A 25,826-nucleotide genomic window follows, 5' to 3' on the forward strand; every position below is an offset into this window, starting at 1 on the left:
AAGTATACTGTATTGAAATTACTCCCAGATTTGTGTAAAGATTATTATTGTCTGGACTTTGTGATATACAATTGTTACAGTTATTTCTCTTGTTTTTCTTCCCTTGCTCTGCATTCTGCAAGCCCTGTTTCTTGTATAAATATTGTGTTTAGTATTTCGTATATTCTTGTTATTATTGTGATAATTTGTGATTCAGTTTTCAGTAGTAGTAATAGGTGTTTGCTGAATTACTGTATTATACACTCTGTGGCCAGCTCTTATGTGTCCCTTTATTTCAACAAAAAAAAATCTCTTGCCCTGCAAGCCCTGTTTCTTGTTTATACAACATATTATAATTATGTGATAAACATTTATTGTAGTGTAGGATTGTTTGTATTTCTATTTGCTAAGTCATTTAATATGCATTTTGTGTTTGTTTCTCCCGTTTTTCTTCCCTTGTGTTGCAAGCCCTGTCTCTTGTAAAAACAACCACTTTTGTAGATACACACAGTCTCTACGCCTTTATCCTCTGGTCCCTAGGGTCAGCTGACTCCGGGCCAGAGGAAAATTACCGATTGCCAAGGTTTGATGCCTAGGCAGTCGTGACCTCTTATTGAGAACCGATATAATAAATTGAATTATAAACACTGCTTTTAAGTTGTAAAACTTTTACTCAGCAGTGTGAGAACAACTACAAAAGAACAAACTGAGATAAGTGCCACAAAAACTCTATCCTAAATTAACAGCCTTCCTGGCAATACGCGATATAATAATAAAACTCAGTAACCTAGAGTCTCGAGTTTATGAATAAAGTTTTTCCAAATCATGAGTTGATAAACTGAACAGATAAGTCTTATACATGGTTATCAAAGGATAGTCGATTGTCTATATAATATATATCCCAAGATTTTTCACCGTTGAGATGAAACAAATGGTATAACCAGTCCCAAGATTTGTCCCATGCAGCTCTATTGACTGCAAGTTCAGTGACAACACCTTGCTTGACCCAACAACAATAATCTGTGTCTTGCTATCATTAAGCTGAAGGAAGAACCTGTTCATCCATCTCTTTATAACAGTAAAACACTGTTCAACCTGTATGGCAGTGGCGTAACGAAAGGCCCTGCTAAAGGCGGGGTGCAACACCTCACCCCGCCAATCCCGCTAATCCCGCCAAATCCCGCCAAATCCCGCGTTATCCCGCCAAATCCCGCGTAATCCCGCCAAATCCCGCGTAATCCCGCCAAATCCCGCGCAATCCCGCCAAATCCTGCGTAATCCCGCCAAATCCCGCGTAATCCCGCCAAATCCCGCCAAATCCCGCGTAATCCCGCCAAATCCCGCGTAATCCCGCCAAATCCCGCGTAATTCCGCGTAATCCCGCCAAATTCCACGTAATCCCGCCAAATTCCACGTAATCCCGCCGATAAAAATAAAGTTAATTTTTTTATGTCACAAATTTTACTCATCAAAGCATAAATACGAAACTCGATCTGTTTTTAACAATACGAAATGGTTTTGTTAATAACCAAATTTTGCACTTTAGTTTTCGTAAATAGCATAGATAGAAGTTTCCATACTTCGACAGGAAAACATTAGTTGCTCATTTGGTAAAGGCCACATTTATATTGGATCCCTGAAATATTCCTACAGAGTAGTTGAGTAGTTGAGTAGTTGCAGTAGCGGACCTTTCAAAGTTCATCTTGAAAGGAGATATCGATTGCAAGTATTGCCACCAGATTTTCAAAACCGGAAGTTTACTAAGATGTATTATCATTGAACTGATTACAAAAGATGATCATAATTGAGAAAAGAGGAGGAGGAGGAGGAGGAGGACTAAGGAGGAGGACTGAGGAGGAGGGGGAGGACTGAGGAGGAGGACTGAGGAGGAGGACTGAGGAGGAGGACTGATGAGGAGGAGAAGGAGGTGGATGAAGAGAACTGAGGAGGAGGAGAAGGAGGACTGAGGAGGACTGGTGAGGAGAAGGAGGCGGACTGAGGAGGAGGAGGAGGAGGAGAAGGACTAAAGAGGAGGAGGACCCAGGAGGAGGATAACTGAGGAGAAGGACCGATGAGGAGGAGGACAGAGGAGGAGGAGGAGAAGGACTGAGGAGGAGAAGGAGGACCCAGGAGGAGGACCCAGGAGGAGGAGCAGGAGGAGGAGCAGGAGGAGGACTGAGGATGAGGATGAGGGTGGCTGGGGGAGGACTGAGGAGGAGGAGGAAACCTGAGGAGGAGGTGTAAGATGAGAAGGACTGAGGAGGAGGAGGAGGACTGAGGAGAAAGATGAGGAGGAGGACTGAGGAGAAAGATGAGGAAGAGGACTGAAGAGGGAGACTGAGGAGGAGGAGGGGAGGCGGAGGAGGACTGAGGAGGATGACTGATGAGGAATGATGAGGAGAAGGAGGTGGATGAGGAGGATGAGGAGGACTAAGGAGAAGGAGGAGAAGAAAGAGGACTGGTGAAAAGGATTGATGAGGAGGAGGATGATCAGGATGACCCAGGAGGAGGATATAGGAGGAGGACTGATGAGGATGACTGAGGATGAGGACTGAGGAGGAGGATGAGGAGGAGGATGAGGACTGAGGATGAGGACTGAGGAGGAGGAGGAGGACTGAGGAGGATGGCTGAGGATGATGAATGAGAGGGAGGAGGAGGAGGAGGAGGAGTAAAACTGAGGAAGACTGAGAAGAAGGAGGAGGAGAACTGAGGAGGAGGACTGAAGAGGGGGACTGAGGAAGAGGATGGGAGGCGGAGGAGGATTGAGGAGGATGACTGATGACTGGTGAGGAGGGGAAGGAGGTGGATGAGGAGGATGAGGAGGACTAAGGAGGAGGAGAAAGAGGACTGGTGAAGGGGATTGATGAGGAGGAGGAGGAGGACTGATAAGGAGGAGGAGGAGGAGGACTGAGGATGAGGGGAAGGAGGTGGATAAGGAGGATGAGGAGGATGAGGAGGACTAAGGAGAAGGAGGAGGAGAAGGAGAAGGAGGACTGGTGAAGAGGATTGATGAGGAGGAGGAGGACTGATGAGGAGGAAGACTGAGGAGGACTGAGAAGGAGGAGGACTGAGGAGAACTGAGGAGGAGGAGGAGGACTGAATAGGAGGAGGAGGGGGACTGGGGGAGGACTGAAGAGGAGGACTAAGGAGAACGATGAGGAGGAGGACTGAGGAGGAGGGGAAGGAGGTGGATGAGGAGGATGAGGAGGATGAGGAGGACTGATGAGGAGGAGGACTGAGGAGTAGGAGTAGGAGGATGACTGAGGAGGGGAGGAGGAAGAGGACAAAGGAGGATCAGGATGACCCAGGAAGAGGACCCAGGAGGAGGAGGAGGACTGAGGAGGAGGAGGAGGAGGACTGAGAAGGAGGAGGACTGAGGAGAACTGAGGAGGAGGAGGACTAAGGAGAAATATGAGGAGAACTGACGAGGAAGATGAGGACTGAGGAGGAGGAGGACTGAGGAGGATGGCTGAGGAGGATGACTGAGAGGGAGGAGGAGGAGTAAACCTGAGGAGGACTGAGGAGAAGTCTCAGAAGAACTGAGGGGGAGGAGGACTAAGGAGAAATATGAGGAGGACTGACGAGGAAGATGAGGACTGAGGAGGAGGAGGACTGAGGAGGATGGCTGAGGAGGATGACTGAGAGGGAGGAGTAAAACTGAGGAGGACTGAGGAGAAGGAGGATAAGGACTGAGGAGAACTGAGGAGTAGGACTGAAGAGGGGGACTGAGGAGGAGGAGGGGAGGCGGAGGAGGACTGAGGAGGATGACTGATGAGGAATGATGAGGAGGGGAAGGAGGTGGATGAGGAGGATGAGGAGGACTAAGGAGAAGGAGGAGGAGAAGGAGGACTGGTGAAGAGGATTGATGAAGAGGAGGAGGAGGTGGACTGAAGAGGAGATGACTGAGGAGGGGAGGAGGAAGAGGACTGAGGAGGATCTGGATGACCCAGGAGGATGACCCAGGAGGAGGACTGAGGAGGTTGACTGAGGAGGAGGAGGACTGAGGAGGAGGAGGACTGAGAAGGAGGACTGAGGAGTACTGAGGAGGAGGAGGACTAAATATGAGGAGGAGGAGGGGGACTGGAGGAGGACTGAGGAGGGGGACTGATGAGGACTGAGGAGGAGGATGAGGACTGAGGAGGAGGAGGAGGACTGAGGAGGACTGAGGGGGATGGCTGAGGAGGATGACTGAGAGGGAGGAGGAGGAGGAGTAAAACTGAGGAGGACTGAGGAGAAGGAGGATGAGGACTGAGGAGGAGGACTGAAGAGGAGGACTGAGGAGGAGGAGGGGAGGCGGAGGAGGACGACTGATGAGGAATGATGAGGAGGGGAAGGAGGTGGATAAGGAGGATGAGGACTAAGGAGGAGGAGGAGGAGAAGGAGAAGGAGGACTGGTGAAGAGGATTGATGAGGAGGAGGAGGACCGAGAAGGAGGAGGACTGAGGAGAACTGAGGAGGAGGAGGAGGACTGAATAGGAGGAGGGGGACTGGGGAGGACTGAGGAGGAGGACTGAGGACTGAAGAGGGGGAGGATGAAAAGGAGGGGAGGAGGAAGAAGACTGAGGAGGATCAGGCAGGATGACCCAGGAGGAGGACCCAGGAGGAGGACCCAGGAGGAGGACCCAGGAGGACTGAGGAGGATGACTGGGGAGGAGGAGGACTGAGGAGGAGGACTGAGGAGGACTGAGAAGGAGGAGAACTGAGGAGAACTGAGGAGGAGGAGGAGGACTGAATAGGAGGAGGAGGGGGACTGGGGGAGGACTGAGGAGGAGGACTAAGGAGAACGATGAGGAGGAGGACTGAGGAGGAGGACTGAGGACTGAAGAGGAGGAGGATGAAAAGGAGGAGGACTGATGAGGAGGGGGAGGAGGAGGGGAGGAGGAGGACTGAGGAGGAGGACTGAGGAGGTTGACTGAGGACGAGGACTGACAGGGAGGAGGAGGAGGAGGAAGACTGAGGAGGAGGAGGTAAAGGACTAAAGAGGAGAAAGAGGAGGACCCAGGAAGAGGACCCAGGAGGAGGACTGAGGAGGAAGAAGAGGAGGAGGAGGAGGAGGAGGAGGACTGAGGAGGAGGACTGAGGAGAAGGACTGAGGAGCATGGCTGAGGAGGTTGACTGAGGAGGAGGAGGAGGTAAAGGACTAAAGAGGAGAAAGAGGAGGACCCAGGAAGAGGACCCAGGAGGAGGACTGAGGAGGAAGAAGAGGAGGAGGAGGAGGAGGAGGAGGACTGAGGAGGAGGACCCAGGATCGGAGGAGGACCCAGGAGGAGGACTGAGGAGGAGGAAGCTGGAAGAGGAGGAAGTGGAGGAGGAGGAGGAGGACTTAGGAGAACGATGAGGAGGAGGACTGAGGAGGAGGATTGAGGACTGAAGAGGAGGAGGATGAAAAGGAGGAGGACTGAGGAGGAGGGGGAGGAGGAGGAGGGGAGGAGGAGGACTGAGGAGGAGGAATGAGGAGGAGGACTGATGAGGATAGCTGAGGAGGTTGACTGAGGAGGAGGACTGACAGGGAGGAGGAAGACTGAGGAAGAGGAGGAGGTAAAGAACTGAAGAGAAGAAGGAGGAGGAGGACCCAGGAGGAGGATCCAGGAGGAGGACCCAGGAGGAGGACCCAGGAGGAGGACCCAGGAGGAGGACCCAGGAGGAGGACCCAGGAGGAGGACTGAGGAGGAGGAAGAGGAGGAGGAGGAGGAGGAGAAGGAGGAAGAGGAGGAGGAGGAAGCATCTAAATGTTATTTCCATTTTTGTTATTTTTTGTCCGTTTTAGTCCGCTCTATTTTTTGTCTGTTTTGAAAATATAGGGTACCGAACGGACAAAAAATATGAGCCTCCCCCCCCCCCCTAACATAGCCTGCATGAAGCAAATTTACATAGCATAAGATGAATTATTGAACGGTATGAACTACAAGGCATCATGTAGCCTCCAGGCTCGACAAACCCCGACAAACCCCGACAAACCCCGTCAAACCCCGACAAACCCCGACAAACCCCGACATATCCCGACAAACGGGGTTTGTCGAGGGGTTATGCCTAGGGCCCACCGGCTACATGAGGCCTTCTTGTATAGTGTTTTTCCACGTAAAGCTTGATGACTCCGTCTCGGCTTTTTGTTGGGAGAGTCAAAAAAAAGAAAAAAAAAAAAAGCCTCCAGGCTCGACAAACCGGAAACCCCGTCAAACCCCGTCAAACCCTGACAAACCCCGACAAACCCCGACAAACCCTGACTAACCCCGACAAACCCCGACGTGTCAAGATATGTCGTATCATGTCGGGCCCACCGGCTACATGATGCCTACTACAGTCGTTCTAGCATTACAGTTTGAAATAACGTATCTAACGCTTTTAATAACACAACTGACGCTTTGAATCTTTGAATAACATAACCCAAGTGAGCGCTTGAAGTAGATCGCAGGGCAATTAGATTTAAAGAACGGTTACAAATCTTTATGATCTGATAATTTGGTAACAACGCTTTTCTTCTTGGTTACTGAACTAAAAGCAACGTCGGTGAATCATCACAAAACCCTCTGGGTAGCTGCTGTTGAAGATAGCTTGAAAAATAACGGCTCAGTTCCGAGATTTCCGAGGGTCAAGATCAGGCGAAGAGCATTGTGCCACTGTTGCAAAGAATGGTATTATGTTTATACGTGAATTTTGAGCCTCCAAAGATTATTTGGATTTTTGTCGTTGGAATAAAACAACCATTTAAATTTTACATTTTCAAAAATTTGAGAAAAATTTTACCTTTCGTCCGATTCCGCTAATCCCGCCAAATCCCGCCAAATCCCGCCAAATCCCGCGTAATCCCGCGTAATCCCGCCAAATCCCGCGTAATTCCGCGTAATCCCGCCTAATCACGCCTAATTCCGCAAGTGCGGGGTTAGACGGAAATTGGCGGAGTTATGTGCTGCACCCCGCCTTGCTAACCCCGCTGTGCAGGGGGGCGCCGTCTTAGGGGGGCGCCAAATCGTTGTTTGAATGTGGGACAATTTCGAAAACTTAACTAAAGTACTAGCAAAATTGTGCGTTTTGCTCTAGATACACACTTTTTTAGAGATTTTACCGGCGTATTCTTTAAAATCACATAATTTGTTCAATTTTAGGGAGGGGCACCAAAAGGGGAGGGGGCGCCAACAGGGGGGCGCTTTTTTCGGCAGGGGCGCGCCATCAGGCAACGTTACGCCACTGCTGTACGGAGAGGAATTTGCACTGCTCAACTGCTTTAAAGGACTTTTAATGATTTGGTGGTCATCAGTATATAAATTTACAGCTGTTGAGCAATGAAACGCAAACATAATCTTAGCAAAATGAATATATTTCTTTTATCTTCAGCATTTAATTAGTCACATAATCTCAAATTATTTGTTACATACCGTAGTAGTGTTGAAAGTATTAAAACTATATATAATGTATAGCCAAATATTTTAAATCCAAGTGCTTGGACTGTTTTATTGACCATTGTTAATGGTCTGGCCCGGCGCGCGCTACTTCGTAGCACTTGCCATCAGGCCATTTCGAGAAGAAAGCGGCGCGCGCTACTTCGAAGAAATTTAGACGAGTAACATCCGTCAAACTGTTTTATAGATAGATCGGATGTAAAGATGCACAGGGCCTAAATCAGATCCTTGTGGGACACCGAATTTAATAGTAATGGACTCAGATACAGTTTTTCCTAGTCTGATTCGCTGTGACCGTCCTGACAAGAAACTTTTGAACCATCTGAGTGCAGTACCGTAGGGCCTGTCGTGATATCATGGATCGCTTAGGTTCCACCAGGATCTGGTAGTCCTCATAATTCTGCGGCCTCTATGTATCGTCATCTTGCACAACTCCGAAAAACCGTTGTGAGTTTGGCATGTGAAAATTTGCAGCCTTCCAGACATCGATTGGGTTAACGAGTTGTCGTCAGCACCTCAAGATCGGGTGACAGGGGGCTGAACAGGCCAGAACCCAATTGATTGGGTCTGAGGTCACGTGATTATGAGCCTGAGGTCACGTGACTATGACGTCACCAGAGCTCGTACTCCGTTTCCCGCTCTTTGGACCAGGTGAGCTTACAGCTGTACTGTAGTTACATCCAATTACTAACCCCTAATAGAACGAAGATTTATTTTCTTTACATTGCATTCTTAACGGGTCGATTTCGAGTGACCAATAATCGTCGTGATGATATTTATGGGGGGGGGATCATGTTATTTTTTGTCCGTTTTTGTCCTTTTTTGTCCGTTAATTTTGTCCGTTTTGAAAATATAGGTAGGTACCAAACGGACAAAAACGGACAACTTTTTATTTAAATTTTCTCCACAATTTGTAACAGGCTATCTGCAGAAATGGGTAGCCCGATTAATGACCATGGTCCTTTCTCAAATTTTTAATCCTCAATTAGGTACTAAGAATAGTCTAGGAGGAGGAGGAGGAAGGAGAAGGAGGAGGAGGACTTATGAAGAGGAGGAGGAGGAGTGAATAGGAGGAGGATGACTGAGGAGGAGGACTGATGAGGAGGAGGAGGACTGAGGAGGAGAAGGAGGACACAGGAGGAGGACCCAGGAGGAGGAGTAGGACCCAGGAGGAGGACTGAGAAGGAGGAGGACTGAGGAGAACTCAATAGGAGGAGGAGGGGGACTAGGGGAGGACTGGGGAGGAGGACTGAGGAGGAGGACTGAGGAGGACTGAGGAGGAGGAGGACTAAGGAGAAGGATGAGGAGGAGGACTGAGAAGGAGGATGAGGACTGAGGAGGACTGAGGAGGATGGCTGAGGAGGATGACTGAGAGGGAAGAGAGGAGGACGAGGAGGAGGAGGACTGCGAGGAAGGAGGAGAAAGACTGAGAAGGAGAAGGAGGAGGACCTAGGAGGAGGACCCAAGAGGGGGAGGAGGAGGAGTAGGACTGAGGAGGAGGACTGAGGACTACTTAGAAGGAGGACTGAAGAGAACTGGGGAGGACGAGGACTGAATAGGAGGACGAGGAGGGGGACTGGGGAGGACTGACTACTGAGAAGGAGGAGGAGGACTGAGGACTACTTAGATGGAGGAGGACTGAAGAGAACTGGGGAGGAGGAGGACTGAATAGGAGGACGAGGAGTAGGAGTAGGAGGAGGACTGAGGAGGGGGGAAAAAGAGGACTGAGGAGGATCAGGATGACCCAGGAGGAGGGCCCAGGAGGAGGAGGAGGACCCAGGAGGAGGAGGACTGAAAAAGAGGAGGACTGAGGAGAACTGAATAGGAGGAGGAGGAGGTAGACTGAGGAGGACTGAGGAGGAGGACTGAGGAGGACTGAGGAGGAGAAAGACTGAGGAGAACTCAATAGGAAGAGGAGGAGGGGGACTAGGGGAGGACTGGGGAGGAGGACTGAGGAGGAGGACTGAGGAGGACTGAGGAGGAGGAGGACTAAGGAGAAGGATGAGGAGGAGGACTGAGAAGGAGGATGAGGACTGAGGAGGATGGCTGAGGAGGATGACTGAGAGGGAAGAGGGGAGGACGAGGAGGAGGAGGACTGCGAGGAAGGAGGAGAAAGACTGAGAAGGAGAAGGAGGAGGACCTAGGAGGAGGACCCAAGAGGGGGAGGAGGAGGAGTAGGACTGAGGAGGAGGACTGACGACTACTTAGAAGGAGGACTGAAGAGAACTGGGGAGGACGAGGACTGAATAGGAGGACGAGGAGGGGGACTGGGGAGGACTGACTACTGAGGAGGAGGAGGACTGAGGACTACTTAGAAGGAGGAGGACTGAAGAGAACTGGGGAGGAGGAGGACTGAATAGGAGGACGAGGAGTAGGAGTAGGAGGAGGACTGAGGAGGGGGGAAAAAGAGGACTGAGGAGGATCAGGATGACCCAGGAGGAGGGCCCAGGAGGAGGAGGAGGACCCAGGAGGAGAAGGACTGAAAAAGAGGAGGACTGAGGAGAACTGAATAGGAGGAGGAGGAGGTAGACTGAGGAGGACTGAGGAGGAGGACTGAGGAGGAGAAAGACTGAGGAGAACTCAATAGGAAGAGGAGGAGGGGGACTAGGGGAGGACTGGGGAGGAGGACTGAGGAGGAGGACTGAGGAGGACTGAGGAGGAGGAGGACTAAGGAGAAGGATGAGGAGGAGGACTGAGAAGGAGGATGAGGACTGAGGAGGATGGCTGAGGAGGATGACTGAGAGGGAAGAGGGGAGGACGAGGAGGAGGAGGACTGCGAGGAAGGAGGAGAAAGACTGAGAAGGAGAAGGAGGAGGACCTAGGAGGAGGACCCAAGAGGGGGAGGAGGAGGAGTAGGACTGAGGAGGAGGACTGACGACTACTTAGAAGGAGGACTGAAGAGAACTGGGGAGGACGAGGACTGAATAGGAGGACGAGGAGGGGGGACTGGGGAGGACTGACTACTGAGGAGGAGGAGGACTGAGGACTACTTAGAAGGAGGAGGACTGAAGAGAACTGGGGAGGAGGAGGACTGAATAGGAGGACGAGGAGTAGGAGTAGGAGGAGGACTGAGGAGGGGGGAAAAAGAGGACTGAGGAGGATCAGGATGACCCAGGAGGAGGGCCCAGGAGGAGGAGGAGGACCCAGGAGGAGGAGGACTGAAAAAGAGGAGGACTGAGGAGAACTGAATAGGAGGAGGAGGAGGTAGACTGAGGAGGACTGAGGAGGAGGACTGAGGAGGACTGAGGAGGAGAAAGACTGAGGAGAACTCAATAGGAAGAGGAGGAGGGGGACTAGGGGAGGACTGGGGAGGAGGACTGAGGAGGAGGAGGACTGAGGAGGACTGAGGAGGAGGAGGACTAAGGAGAAGGATGAGGAGGAGGACTGAGAAGGAGGATGAGGACTGAGGAGGATGGCTGAGGAGGATGACTGAGAGGGAAGAGGGGAGGACGAGGAGGAGGAGGACTGCGAGGAAGGAGGAGAAAGACTGAGAAGGAGAAGGAGGAGGACCTAGGAGGAGGACCCAAGAGGGGGAGGAGGAGGAGTAGGACTGAGGAGGAGGACTGACGACTACTTAGAAGGAGGACTGAAGAGAACTGGGGAGGACGAGGACTGAATAGGAGGACGAGGAGGGGGACTGGGGAGGACTGACTACTGAGGAGGAGGAGGACTGAGGACTACTTAGAAGGAGGAGGACTGAAGAGAACTGGGGAGGAGGAGGACTGAATAGGAGGACGAGGAGTAGGAGTAGGAGGAGGACTGAGGAGGGGGGAAAAAGAGGACTGAGGAGGATCAGGATGACCCAGGAGGAGGGCCCAGGAGGAGGAGGAGGACCCAGGAGGAGGAGGACTGAAAAAGAGGAGGACTGAGGAGAACTGAATAGGAGGAGGAGGAGGAAGACTGAGGAGGACTGAGGAGGAGGACTGAGGAGGACTGAGGAGGAGAAAGACTGAGGAGAACTCAATAGGAAGAGGAGGAGGGGGACTAGGGGAGGACTGGGGAGGAGGACTGAGGAGGAGGACTGAGGAGGGACTGAGGAGGAGGAGGACTAAGGAGAAGGATGAGGAGGAGGACTGAGAAGGAGGATGAGGACTGAGGAGGATGGCTGAGGAGGATGACTGAGAGGGAAGAGGGGAGGACGAGGAGGAGGAGGACTGCGAGGAAGGAGGAGAAAGACTGAGAAGGAGAAGGAGGAGGACCTAGGAGGAGGACCCAAGAGGGGGAGGAGGAGGAGTAGGACTGAGGAGGAGGACTGACGACTACTTAGAAGGAGGACTGAAGAGAACTGGGGAGGACGAGGACTGAATAGGAGGACGAGGAGGGGGACTGGGGAGGACTGACTACTGAGGAGGAGGAGGACTGAGGACTACTTAGAAGGAGGAGGACTGAAGAGAACTGAGGAGGAGGACTGAGGAGGACTGAGGAGGAGGAGGACTAAGGAGAAGGATGAGGAGGAGGACTGAGAAGGAGGATGAGGACTGAGGAGGATGGCTGAGGAGGATGACTGAGAGGGAAGAGGGGAGGACGAGGAGGAGGAGGACTGCGAGGAAGGAGGAGAAAGACTGAGAAGGAGAAGGAGGAGGACCTAGGAGGAGGACCCAAGAGGGGGAGGAGGAGGAGTAGGACTGAGGAGGAGGACTGACGACTACTTAGAAGGAGGACTGAAGAGAACTGGGGAGGACGAGGACTGAATAGGAGGACGAGGAGGGGGACTGGGGAGGACTGACTACTGAGGAGGAGGAGGACTGAGGACTACTTAGAAGGAGGAGGACTGAAGAGAACTGGGGAGGAGGAGGACTGAATAGGAGGACGAGGAGTAGGAGTAGGAGGAGGACTGAGGAGGGGGGAAAAAGAGGACTGAGGAGGATCAGGATGACCCAGGAGGAGGGCCCAGGAGGAGGAGGAGGACCCAGGAGGAGGAGGACTGAAAAAGAGGAGGACTGAGGAGAACTGAATAGGAGGAGGAGGAGGTAGACTGAGGAGGACTGAGGAGGAGGACTGAGGAGGACTGAGGAGGAGAAAGACTGAGGAGAACTCAATAGGAAGAGGAGGAGGGGGACTAGGGGAGGACTGGGGAGGAGGACTGAGGAGGAGGACTGAGGAGGACTGAGGAGGAGGAGGACTAAGGAGAAGGATGAGGAGGAGGACTGAGAAGGAGGATGAGGACTGAGGAGGATGGCTGAGGAGGATGACTGAGAGGGAAGAGGGGAGGACGAGGAGGAGGAGGACTGCGAGGAAGGAGGAGAAAGACTGAGAAGGAGAAGGAGGAGGACCTAGGAGGAGGACCCAAGCTCAAGAGGGGGGAGGAGGAGGAGTAGGACTGAGGAGGAGGACTGACGACTACTTAGAAGGAGGACTGAAGAGAACTGGGGAGGGACGAGGACTGAATAGGAGGACGAGGAGGGGGACTGGGGAGGACTGACTACTGAAGTACTGAGGAGGAGGAGGACTGAGGACTACTTAGAAGGAGGAGGACTGAAGAGAACTGGGGAGGAGGAGGACTGAATAGGAGGACGAGGAGTAGGAGTAGGAGGACTGAGGAGGGGGGAAAAAGAGGACTGAGGAGGATCAGGATGACCCAGGAGGAGGGCCCAGGAGGAGGAGGAGGACCCAGGAGGAGGAGGACTGAAAAAGAGGAGGACTGAGGAGAACTGAATATGAGGAGGAGGAGGTGGACTGAGGAGGACTGAGGAGGAGGACTGAGGAGGACTGAGGAGGAGAAAGACTGAGGAGAAGGAGGAGGACCTAGGAGGAGGACACAAGAGGGGGAGGAGGAGGAGTAGGACTGAGGAGGAGGACTGAGGACTACTTAGAAGGAGGAGGACTGAAGAGAACTGGGGAGGAGGAGGACTGAATAGGAGGACGAGGAGGGGGACTGGGGGAGGACTGACTACTGAGGAGGAGGACTGAGGATGACAGGGGAGGAGGAGAACTAAGGAGAAGGATGAGGAAGAGGACTGAGGAGGAGGACTGAGGACTGAGGAGGAAGAGGAGGAGGAGGGAGAGGAGGAGGACTGAGGAGGAGGACTGAGGAGGACTGAGGAGGAGTAGGAGGACTTAGGAGGACTGAGGAAGAGGAGGACTGAGGAGGACTGCACTGAGGAAGATGCCTGAAGAGGATGACTGAGGAGGAGGACTGAGAGGGAGGACGAGGACGACTGAGGAGAAGGAACATATGATGAGAGCAATTGTTGATGTAAATGCAATGGTGATCACAACCAAGTTCTGAAATCACGCTTCTATAGGAGCCTATATAGGAACGGTAATTATTAGAACTGTCAATTGTCAATGTTGTTGTTTTAAATTGTGTTGAGTACGGAGTACTAAACCTGAGCACCGACTACTAGTACTAAACACTAAAACCAGAAATAGATTCGAAAAATATGTTAAATGTTGGCCATTTTACCCTAATAAAAATTTGTTGATTATCGCGATAATTCCGAAATTATTGCGATAATCGATAACGATTTTGGGAAATTATCGCCGATAATTATCGGCCGATAATATCGGTTGGCAACCCTATCTGGAACTAACTGCTGATGGAATTTGATACGATTCGTTTCATTTTTTGTAAAAATTGTTAAATTTTATAAAATTCCGAATTCTTCAGCGTTTAAAAAAAATTCCGAATCTTATGGAAGTAAGAATTTCCATTGTGTCTTATCGAAAGTGAGTGAGAGAAACACTTGTGGCAATTTTAATTTACTGGTCCTCTTATTTGTAAAGCTATCCTCAATAAATTCAATTACAAGTGTGATAACTGTTAAAACAGGGGTCGAATTCACAAAAATAACGTAAACCGTTGATTTGAAGCAACCGCCGCTCCTGTCTTTTGATTGCTGATGATGATCAGGAACGCATGACGTATAAATATCATCACGACGATTATTGGTCACTCGAAATCGACCCGTTAAGAATGCAATGTAAGTGCGATGGTTTTTTCTGTGCATTTGTTACCTGTTACTAATTAATCCGCAGGATCAAAATGTTTATTGTATCGATTAAAACATGGATTTTAAGGCATAAGGAAGCATTGTTGAGTTCTGAAACCAAGTTTAATCGATTTCTCGTGCAATTTAGGTCAGGAGTGGTCATCAAAATAAATTTTGAACAAATTCGATATTTTGGTAAATTTCTAGCTTTCTGTCAGAAAATAAATCTTCGTTCTATTAGGGGTTAGTAATTGGATGTAACTACAGTACAGCTGTACTTACACCCACTTTCACAAGCATGCAAGCTCACCTGGTCCAAAGAGCAGGAAACGGAGAACGGATCTCTGGTGACGTCATAGTCACGTGACCTCAGGCTCATAATCACGTGACCTCAGACCCAATCAATTGGGTTCTGGCCTGTTCAGCCCCCTGTCACCCGATTTGAGGTGCTGACGACAACTCGTTAACCCAATCAATGTCTGGAAGGCTGCAAATTTTCACATGCCAAACTCACAACGGTTTTTTCGGAGTTGTGCGAGATGATGATACATAGAGGCTGCAGAATTATGAGGACTACCAGATCCTGGTGGAACCTAAGCGATCCATGATATCACGACAGGCCCTAGCAGTACCGTGAAGAAGAATACCATGATCAACAGTGTCGAAGGCTGCTGACAGGTCCAGTAGCATTACAACAGATGCAGATTTTCATCGGAGGCAATCAAAAGATAGTTAACTATCTTTATGAGAAGCGTCTCAGTGCTATGATTTTTCTTAATATCTACCTAAGAGAAAAAATACCTACCTAAATTAAATTCTACCTGTAATACACTAAATATTAGGTTAAATACATAGGTGGTGGAGTCAGCACACATTTACTAAAATCAAATTGTTTAATATCTGCAGGTATGATCTTCACTTTATGTGAAGGAAGTACAAGTATTCATGTCAATTCAAGAGAAACCCTTTTTCAAGGCAGAAAGGGTTAATGGATGGTGACTGAAATTTCCAGGCCTGTCAAGGTTATATTGGACAGTTCGACCACATTAAGTAAAATACAATTTTAAGTAAAAATACAATTAGCAATTCTTCTGAGAAAGTCGAAGGAGCTCAAAAACACGGTTTAGTTGTAATAGAAGAAGTAATAATTCACTAATGATCGTACATCGGTGCAGAGAGAAAGCTCCAGAAAAGCGAATTGAGAATTATTTCATGAGAATGGCGAAGTTTGAAATCAAGCAAAATCAGTAGAAGATACGGACACTGTCTCTACTAGTTCAGCAATCAAAGGTAACGTGTAGGAGTAACTAAGAAAAGGAAACGAAATCCATACCGCGGCAAATAGTCATAGAAACTAGTAGATTGTTTAATGTTCATTTGACCAGTTCATTGTAAGCATGATTGTTCCCGGCCAGGATAAAATATAGTAATAACAATGAGAATTAGTATGGATAAGTTAATATAATAATAACAAGATTGCGCCGGTTAGCGGACACTAGATTTCCATCGCCCGTAATTAATTACAATTAACAATCGTTTCATATTGGTTAAATTACCAAATTTCTTTGGGGCGTTACAGAGAACAAAATGGAGGGGTTGCCGTTGTCAATTATTTGAATCGAAAGTTAACGACCGGACAACCGTAGCGCAGCCTGTGCGGTGATATGCATGATTGCAGTTAAAAGGACATCTGTCCGACAGCGACTCTTGTCCGACTCAATATGTTACCAGAAAAAAAAGACATCTGTCCGAAATTGTGATCTAATTGCAATACGACACATTTCCATTTTCCATTAGAGACATGATCTGAACTGAGATATGACCTGAGCTGAACTCTACCATAGTTTATTTTCATTTGATGTCAAAAATTGGACAATAGTTTAAATGTTATATAAATAACTGATCTCATACCGCTCTCCTGTGTGTAATGTAGGCTGTGATGTGATTGGCAGCTTGTACAGCTTGTTAGTGTACGGCTAGCATGATCCTGTCCTCAAATAGTCAATCACGTATCGATGGATCAGATCTCAATGGATCAAATCAGCATTATATTAGGACTGTAGGAGCAACGTCACAAGATTACACGTGAGCTTGTGAAATACGAACGTGATCCGAAATTGCACAATGTGATCCGAAAGTTGGACAGATGTCGCCAAAAACGACTCCTATCTGACAGCGACTCTTGTCCGAAACCGGTAATTCGACTGTCGGACAGATGTCACCCAAATCAAATCTGTGGTAGTTAATTACAATGTGAATCATAATAAAATGTATCGTTCATATCGCTAAATATAATGAATCAATCTATTGGCAATCATGTTCAACATGATTGTATAACCATAATTTATAAACAAAAATAACGGATAACGGATTTGTCGCCGGGTGGTGTAGTGGTATCACGATCGCCTCCCATGCAGAAGAGAAGACCCCGGGGTCAAATCCGGTCGGATGCATGTCGGCCAGTTACCAAGCTGTGATTTGGTACGCTTCGGCCCCAGCTCAAGATTTATGCGAGATTGGCGAGCCGGACTCATTCGCACAAAGAATGTGTAAAATAAATTGGAACAGAAAAGTTTAACTAAAAGTTTGAGGGAATTAGGACTTAACATGTAATTAATACTCTTAACGTGTAGTTTATCAACTTTGTTTAGAGCGTGAAAACATTCGACGTAACGCGTCTGCGAGATTTTTGCCAGAATTTTTGCGAGTTTCGTTGTATATCTCATAACTAGGGTCTCACAAAATCGTGGAGATTCTCCGCGAGATTTCGCACCCGCTTTCAGCACTACATATTCGGTCGCCGCGCTTGCATTTTCATCCTTTCAGCGGTGTTTTATTATTCCTGTACTGGTCTAAGTCTTAAAGGATCTATTGTTAATAAAGATCAAGATTCACAGTTGGTTACCTATAGTTACCATGGTTACCATTAAAGGAGGTATTCATTCCTGGCTATATTCTTCTCAGAATATTCTCGATACTGCCATAGGCATAGTGAATATTTCTTCATTAAAGTTTGAGAAAGGGACTCTTCAACTGGAGAACTGACTTATTAAATCCTAGCAGGAATTACTCTGGATCCTCATCACATTGATTTCCATTCTAATTCTAGCCATACAAAACAAACATTACCAGATAACTACGTTTACAATAATTTGACATGTTTCCAGTGGGAAACGAGGCCTTTCCACCGACAAATCCTTAAATGCCGGTCTTTTCTCAGTCTCATATTTCTCTAGATGAAGTACGAACAGTATAATCTATCGAATAACGTATATTACAAGGTGCTCTGATGATAATTTTAGTAAAATAATAATAATTGCCAAAACGAAATGACTTCTGACGAGACTCGACCCGAGTCAACTGCGTGACGGAGCGCGCCCTCAACCATCGTGCTACGTGAGGCTTACAACTAATTACAATAAATGTACATAATATAATTTCATGAAAATACGCACGTAAATTTTTCGTTATTTAATGATCCAATAACATGACATACCTTTTCGCTACAAAGGGACTTCGCGAAATCTTCTTAAAGAGAAATAATTTGTGGGGCAAGAAATCTTGCCAGCCTGGAGGGAAGGGGGGGGTGTAAAATTTCGTGGAAAATCGCACATTCTATGTGCAAAATCCAATCTCATCGCACTTGTTTTACAATCTTGAGAGGGGCTTTCGGCTGGTGATACACACTCTCTGGCTCGTTGGACTAACCCCCCCTACAGGCGAGGAATTGTGCCTCGGCAACAGAGTGGCTAGTTACGAAAAGGAATAAGCAACCCAAGCCCATCCAAACGTTCTTCGGGAGAGACCTGCCCTTGTATAAAGCGGATTACTAATATCGGTTGCAACCAAGCACCCACAACAAAATGAAAGTTTGTATCGCAAGAAGTTTAACGAAAGCTTAAACGACAAATATCAATGCGAATCAAAATGTATAATAGCGAAAAGAGATATACATGCGCGATCGTACACGATTTAATAGCTCGATGCTTGGTATAGAGTACACCTTGACATAAAAGCATTGTAAAATGCGCGCGCGACCTCAAGTGATAATTTTGTAAAGGAGCACTTGGTTTGCGAGGTTATGCATGTTTTGCTTTGTGACACGACCGTAAACCCTATGCCCACTATACCCATTCTCAAAATCCTACCTACCACTTCTAACCAACGATTGCCTTTTAGGCGATGGAAAAAATATATCGAAAAAAGAATCACATTAGCAACAACAAACCAACCACATCACATTTCTAACAAGTGTTCCGAACAAAAAACAATAACAATATATTATACCGGCGCGCTTAAATTTTAATATACTTTCAAATAATTTTTGTTGCCATACATACATATTTATAATCAATAAAATTTTGAATAATTTTTTCCATATTTGGGGATGTTCAACATATTACGTATATTGTATAAAACTCCTTAGCTCCAAATACAAGACTTGCTCAGACAGTTTTTTAAGTTTTAAGGTAAGTTGGAAGGATTTTATGAAAAATGATTTTAATATCAAAAACAGTGTAAATGAATTTTTATTTTTGTAATGTTTTCAAATTACAGTTTTGGGTAAAAAGTTTACTGCGCATGCATGCCGCGCGCACCTGCTAACAAACTCTGCTATACAAACTGCTACAAAACTGTTACTCGCTGCTACAACTCTGCCAGCCAGTAACTGCCACAAACTGAAACTTTAGCTAACTAACTTGCGGTAAACGGCACGCCGAATGCGTGGGGCGCGATTACAGCAATTAGAAGCAGTTTTGTGGCAGGATACAAAGGATACAAATGTGATAATTAATTTATTGAGGACACAATAGTTGTAAATCTGAAATAATTTAAGTTACACAATTCTAATTATTTACAAGTGTGTAGGGATAATTTACGAAATTGTTGTATAATAAATAAAATAAAATAATAAATTAACGTCCAATTTTACAGCACAGCAATATATATCTAAAATATCAGATCCCTGTAAGCATAATGTAAAAAAAAGGAAGCTTTTCTCCTGTGCTGAAGGTTGAATCAAGGCAGATCATAGGTTCTGTAGCAGGCCACCAATTATGGACCAATACATATATAATAAAATAATTAAATTAAATTTGAAAAATTGTGTCAAGATTGAACTAAAACATAATTCAGGGAAAAATAGACGTATTCCCTCGTCAAATTAACTATTAACCAATACTAAACAGAAACGAAACTCCGGTATAATATACGTAATCCCTTTGTCAAACTTGCTATTTACAATATGTTTTAATAAATTAATACGGTTGAAAAATGATTTCATATTCAATAACAATAATAATAATAATAATAATTACAACTTTTATAAACCGCCTTATAGCTAAATCATAATAACTCTCGATATAATTTTAATCCTGGAAATAAACTCTAGTGCTTTCTAAGGGCTCTACATTAACTGAGCTTATGTTTAATTGAAAATCTTAGACATGACAAGGTAGCATCAATAAAATTATACAAATGAGGAGCAATACAGTGAGAATTGCACATAACAGGAGACTGGAGGTATGGAGCAATAATGATTGACAGTGCACCTTTTTCCACTGTGTACCTAATTTCCTGTAAGAGCTTAATAGGCATGGAAATACTTTGATTGCTGGATAGATTGGATTCACTTATGTACTGAGATAACTTAACCGAAATAACATAACTGCGCTAGATACATTGGCTATGTGGGTGCTAATGCTAGTTTTATAAATAGATAAATATCGAGTTTGTATGGTTCAATCGTGTTTTAAAAAAAGGTCCAAATATATGATGCACTGTCCAGTATTTGAGTGGAAAATCTGGCTCTTATAATAGGCTGTAATAATTTTCGTTCACAGAGAGAATTGAATGGATTGCTCCTTGCGGTGGCATGAGTGGTTGGTAGGATTCTAGATTTTGTTGGAGAGTCAATCCGACTAGTCAGTAATTTTTTAGGGGATGGAAATTGAATTTTTACTAACTTGAGGAGTAGAGAAACAGTCAATCAATACGTGACATTCGTCCTCAATAGGCTTTGAGGCCCTTTGCTGAAAAAGCAGTAGGTGCACCAACTTCTCCTCTTGGTACAAGGGGGGTTTCGTATCTCTGCCCCTTTCGATGTAGAGGTTTTTGCACTGATACGAAACCTTGTCAACTGTTTTTCGTACATCAGGTATTTTTGATAATTCTAATATGCCTCTGGTTTCAAAATCATGTTTAATTAAGTTTATAGAAATTCTAGTTTTGGCGAGGAGGCCTTGGCAGCTTTGGGCAGCAGTGGGCATCTATGTAATCTTAATTGTTACCTTCCATGCCCACAGTTTCACTGTTTAAATCTTATCTTAATTTTATCACTCATTAAGTAATTAACTCATTATGTGTTACATACTATATCCTTATGTCCCTAGAAGGGTGGTTCCTGCTATCAGTTTTTCGACTGACTTGAATGTCCTGCACAGCAGATTGAAGCTTCTTAAATTATTTTTTATTCTTATTTATTGCTGTGTAAATTGATTCTAATGCTATTCTAATTCTAAGCTTTCCAGTATTCACGAATTCTTCCCTCATGGTTATGACCAACACAACAGTAAGATTATATCTTTGGCCAAATAAATATAGCTATAGATTTCAAACTAACTCTGAGATGACACTTGACAAGTTTATCTACAAAATGAGATAACTCTTGATGGGCGGTTCCAAGAAAACAAGCTCTTGGACTCAATCCAGACGGAAGTTTCCTTCATACAAAAGGATTTCATAAAAGCTGGGGACATAAATAAAGGGACAGTGGGGAGCACTCGTCATTGATCCTTCACTACATCCAGAGTTGGTTCTATGACCTTAACGTAGACGAAGTTTGATGCGTTTGGTGCCAAATAAACGTTGAAGGAAAGAGATATTGGTGGGGATCAGTTTATTGCAAACCTTTGCAATAACTCTAATGATTCCATAAGAAAATTTTGAAGGACTTTCTTTGGCCACATTGATAAACAAGAGAAATATAAGGCTAAATATAAATTCAACTCTCTTCTCACATATGAGACTTTAATCAAGACATCATGACTGGGGAGATCATGTACCACGCCAGCAGCGAGGAAGAAGCTTCCTAGACTAACGTTGAAAAGGAACCCTACTCTCTGCTCTCCATACAAATCCTGCACATTTGTCCTGTACAAATGGAGGAAGTGTTATTGACATAGTGTTAGCCGAAGGCCCCCTCATCTCAAAGTTGGGAAATCAGTGGATGGATAAAGGAGGTTGAATTATTTTCAGGTGCCCCAAGATAGAGGTCCACTATCCGGTGCTTCAAGAAATCTGCAGAGGATCCCCAAAATCAGACATCTGTCCCCTGAGTGTGTATGGACTGGAAGAAAAAATGCAGACGTAAAAATAATGACAAATGCAATGGAGACCAACTGTCAACATCTTCGTTCCGGCCCCAGAGTATTAAACCGAGGGATCAGCTATGGCGAGCAGTTATTACAATAAAATACAGGAGCTAACCGAATGTTCATCCCTCAAGAAGACAGTATCCATTCATTCAAAAACATATTGGTGTCCTGTAACTTTACAACTTCTATCTAATGAAGCCGCTAGAAGCGAAAGAAAAGATTTAAAGCCAAAGATCAACTCCCAGAAACAAGGCCACACTCACTGAAAGCCTGAATTCATTCAAGAAAGCGCTGATTAAAGAAAAGAATGAATGGATTTCGTCCAGAGTATGAAAACACTCTAACACCAAAGACTCGCACTCCAATTCTGGAGAAAATATAACGAGTTTTTTGGGGCCAAACTGACAAATTTTATCTGCAACCTCAAAGACTGTGACTTGCTGTCCATCGAAAAAAGAGAAGGAGGAATTGTTATTTAATACTTTCTTCACAGAAAACACCTTTCACAACCAACCCAATTGACCGAGAAGCACGACATGCATGTAAATAACGAGTTTCAGTAAAATTACAGAATGTTAAGCAGCAAATCTGCAAGTATTACAATGAGATGATCCGCACTGAACAACCCTATTTCTATGACGAAGATAAAGAAGCTATAGAAAGGCAAGAAACAAATGACAAATCAATGTGAGCAGACAATATTCACCCTACCATCCTCAAACATATGAAAACAAATGTCTTCACGCTTGCAAGATAATATTAAAACCGGTGTATGAGCACAGGAAAATGGCTGTGTAAAAACTTCAGATGTAACATGCCTAAGGAAAGAAAAGGAAAAATATCCACTACATGTTACCTGGTGCTTATAGACGATTTTCCATATTTTCCCTACTTGGAAAGATTTGTGAAAGAGTGTAGATAAAAATGGAGACTCCTTCCTGGACATTGAAGGAACGCTTGATGAAGATCAGAAGGTTTCATTGGAGGGAGATCAACAACGCGATATCTTTTTCAGAATGCTGGGCTCTAACCTGAGGAAGTTTTAAAAGACAGAAGCTTGCATGTATAGTGCTTTTCCTGGACTTCGAAAAGGCCATTTGATAGTGTTCACTCCCATCACTAGTGTCAAACTATCAACTCTCGGTATTCAAGAATTATTCTTAACGTGCTGAGAAATTTTCCTTTCAAAACCGGACGATATGTCCTTAATAGTGAACAACTAATAAAGGAGAAACAAGAAAATTTACAATATTTTATTACCTCAGGGGGCTGTACTATCACCTCTCCCTCTTCATCCTAAAATAAATTAGCAGACATGACAACACAACACCCCGGAAGAAGTAAAAAGATATCTAAGCTGCTAAACAATTTGCAGATGACGACACTTATGATTTCCTTCGAGAACATCTCCCTCCGGATGCCATGAAAAAATGCAGATGGTTTGTGCCACCTCAGCAAGTGGTGCATCAAGAACATGCTAGTAGTGAACTGTGGATACGAATAAAACGAGGCCAATAATCCTTGAAAACTGCAGCTTATACTGAAGAACAGAAAACCTGCATAATTATGTATTAATGGGAAAAAGCATCAACTACGTCCAAAGCAACAAAGTCCCTTGGGGTAATTAGATTAAGACCATCAATTTTCAAGAAACATGCGTCCTCAAAAACTTAAAGAATGCAAAAAGAAAGGGGGGATTAATAACAAATCAACTAACCGCAAATACGGTCTAAACGTTATTACCAGCCTACTCCTGTTCCTCCTTAAAAACAAGTGGTCCTCACTAACTGTTCTACTAAAACGCAGCACCTATTGGCTTCACAAGTGGTCCCAATCAATTTAAAAGCTTCTGGAAGAAAATCATTCTAAAAATATCTGGTCAGTCCTGAATCCACAAAGGGAATTAACCGAACTTTGCTCCCCAACCATCCCACCACCTGGATGTGCAACTCGAAGCTCTTTCGGTTAAATTCATGTGCAAAGTAACTCACAACAAGGTGACCAATCTACTCAGCTACACTCTACCAAGTTTGACGAAAGCAGAATACCAAGCTTTTCATGTCTTAACAATGTCACTGATAAAGTACTTCCTTTGGAAAGAAAATAAGTACCCACACGGAACCAGATATGATAGACCTAACGCAGCAACATTTCAAGGATCTGGCCTATTATTTACACTCAGGCAGACATAATGAGCTACAAAAATAAATCTGGATTGAACAGCATTGTCGTAACAAATCCCTGCAATGCAGAACTGTCCGTAAACAACATGGAGACCAAGATAATGGTGTGATCACAAAGATCAAACAACAGTGGGCCTGCTCAGCTAGACAAAAACAACTTCTGATTCGGGCAAAACACGAGTAAAAATCTGACAGCCGATTAATGGACTACATTCAACGGCAGCTCACACACTCTTTGCGAATATCCAAAAGATCATGGGGTGGTGACAGTGGACTGAAGGCCTGTCGCTTCTGCTAACAGCCATCGATGATTCTCCCTGTACACCAGCTCCTATTGTGTCGGAGTGCAAGACCACCAGTTTACCTCAGCTAAAAGAAAGCTGGTGGGGCTGACTCACATTTCCTATCTAGATGAATGTTAACAAAAGCAGCACACAAAAAGCATTCATTAGAAGAGTCGAATTTCTTTGGGACAAAAATGATGCTCTCCCAGGATTTATCCAACTAAACTAGAAAGAATCTATGAAAATAAAGACTCTGCAAACATCTCCAGAAGAAATAACACCACCGTAAAGATTAAAGAGGGAGGATCCCTGGACCCGAAATCCACCACTTTTCTGTACTTTCAGAGTACCAATGTGGCAGGAAACCAGGGCTCATGCTGCCGCTGATCTTAAAGCATAGAAGGGATGGCGCTTCCTAGATCAAACACGGTCCCTGAAGCAGAACCAACACTATGTCCCAACGCAACTGGTGTTGGGATGTCGGCCCCCGGTGCCTGGCCGGGTCCAAAAGCAGTCCCCAAGCATCATGTATGTTATGTTGAGAGCATTCTCTAACCAACAATGTGGAACTCCCACAAAACACCAAAACAGATCTAAAAGAAAAGACACTTAACAACATTGGAAAAAATAGACTGCAATTTGGTTATATATTTTAAAAAGCGTATATTATTGCCCACGTTTAAGGGGCCTGTAATAATTTAATTAATTATTAAGCTATTTGTAGAGTTAATAAAGTTAACAGTTAATGACTGATTTGGGGTGGAGAGCCGTAGATTTTGGAGGAGATGAGGGGGTGAAGTTGTTATTTGTTCTGAAATGCAGCCACAGAGTAGGTTCATTTTCAGTGTTTTCAAGGCGAACTATAGTAATCTATTGCAAGTTAGCAGCTTCAAAGAATAGGGGGTGGCGCCAGCCTTTCGCCCCAGCAACCTATATTTGATGCTTTTCGAAGTACAGACAAAGACCACTTGATGAAACTTTAAGTGAATTTTTTTCATAGTGGTCCCCCCCCCCCCCCTTGTGCAAGTACTTCAAGGTATGCTGGGGGTTGGCTTAGTCATTTTCTTTTTGAAAGTATCTCAGGTTTTTGAGTGGGGGCATAAAGACCTTGACAGCCATAAAGCAGATTGGGTTTATTAAGGAGTCAAATAAATATTAAGGGCAACGTTGAGAGGGCATCCTTAACTATTTTGTCTTTGAGGCCATAAAACAACGGAAAGCCTTGGACCTCCGCTCAGTTTTGTTTGATTCACGAAGGGGGGGGGGTCAATCCTTCGCAATCTCGCCGATCTGTGGTTGCGAGAAGCATTATTGGATGCGCGCGCGCCGACCCAGTAGTGCCATCGCGCTACAACAACTCAAGTTTGTGGCAGTTCGTAGCAGTTTGTGGCAGTTTTTTTGCACTTTGCTTCCTCCTGTGTGAAGGACAGAAAAATTTTTAGGAAAGAAAAATTTTTATTTACCACAAAAAAATCAATACAGAATATTGTTATTCATAATAAATTCAAATTTTCAATTTTCAACCACATAATACAGTACGCCGCGCAAACAGCCCACACTTTTAATCGTTTTAGAACATTCGTAGGTGCTGCTTGTTTGGCGCCGCGCACAAGGATCTATTTAATTGTTATGCAAGTTATCTTACAGTTTATATGTAACATTTCGTAATCACTGG

The 25,826-nt window shown here is 45.6% G+C and overlaps 3 protein-coding genes across 3 annotated transcripts in view; 2 read left to right on the plus strand and 1 right to left on the minus strand.

Moving 5' to 3' along the window:
- LOC134812869 (guanine nucleotide-binding protein-like 1) overlaps positions 1 to 7,341 on the minus strand; it is a 56,089-nt gene extending 48,748 nt beyond the window's left edge. The window contains exon 1 of the mRNA XM_063820456.1: positions 7,332 to 7,341. The gene's annotated coding sequence lies outside the window, so the exon portion shown is untranslated. The remainder of the gene's footprint in view (positions 1 to 7,331) is intronic.
- Positions 1 to 25,826, plus strand: part of LOC134812866 (uncharacterized) — a 912,489-nt gene that overhangs the window by 298,310 nt on the left and 588,353 nt on the right. The window lies entirely within an intron of this gene.
- Positions 1 to 25,826, plus strand: part of LOC134812874 (inner nuclear membrane protein Man1-like) — a 100,471-nt gene that overhangs the window by 8,780 nt on the left and 65,865 nt on the right. The window lies entirely within an intron of this gene.

Source organism: Bolinopsis microptera, chromosome 3 (genome assembly GCF_026151205.1).
Source record: "Bolinopsis microptera isolate Bmic1 chromosome 3, MBARI_Bmic_1.0, whole genome shotgun sequence".
NCBI classification, from domain to species: Eukaryota; Metazoa; Ctenophora; class Tentaculata; order Lobata; family Bolinopsidae; genus Bolinopsis; species Bolinopsis microptera.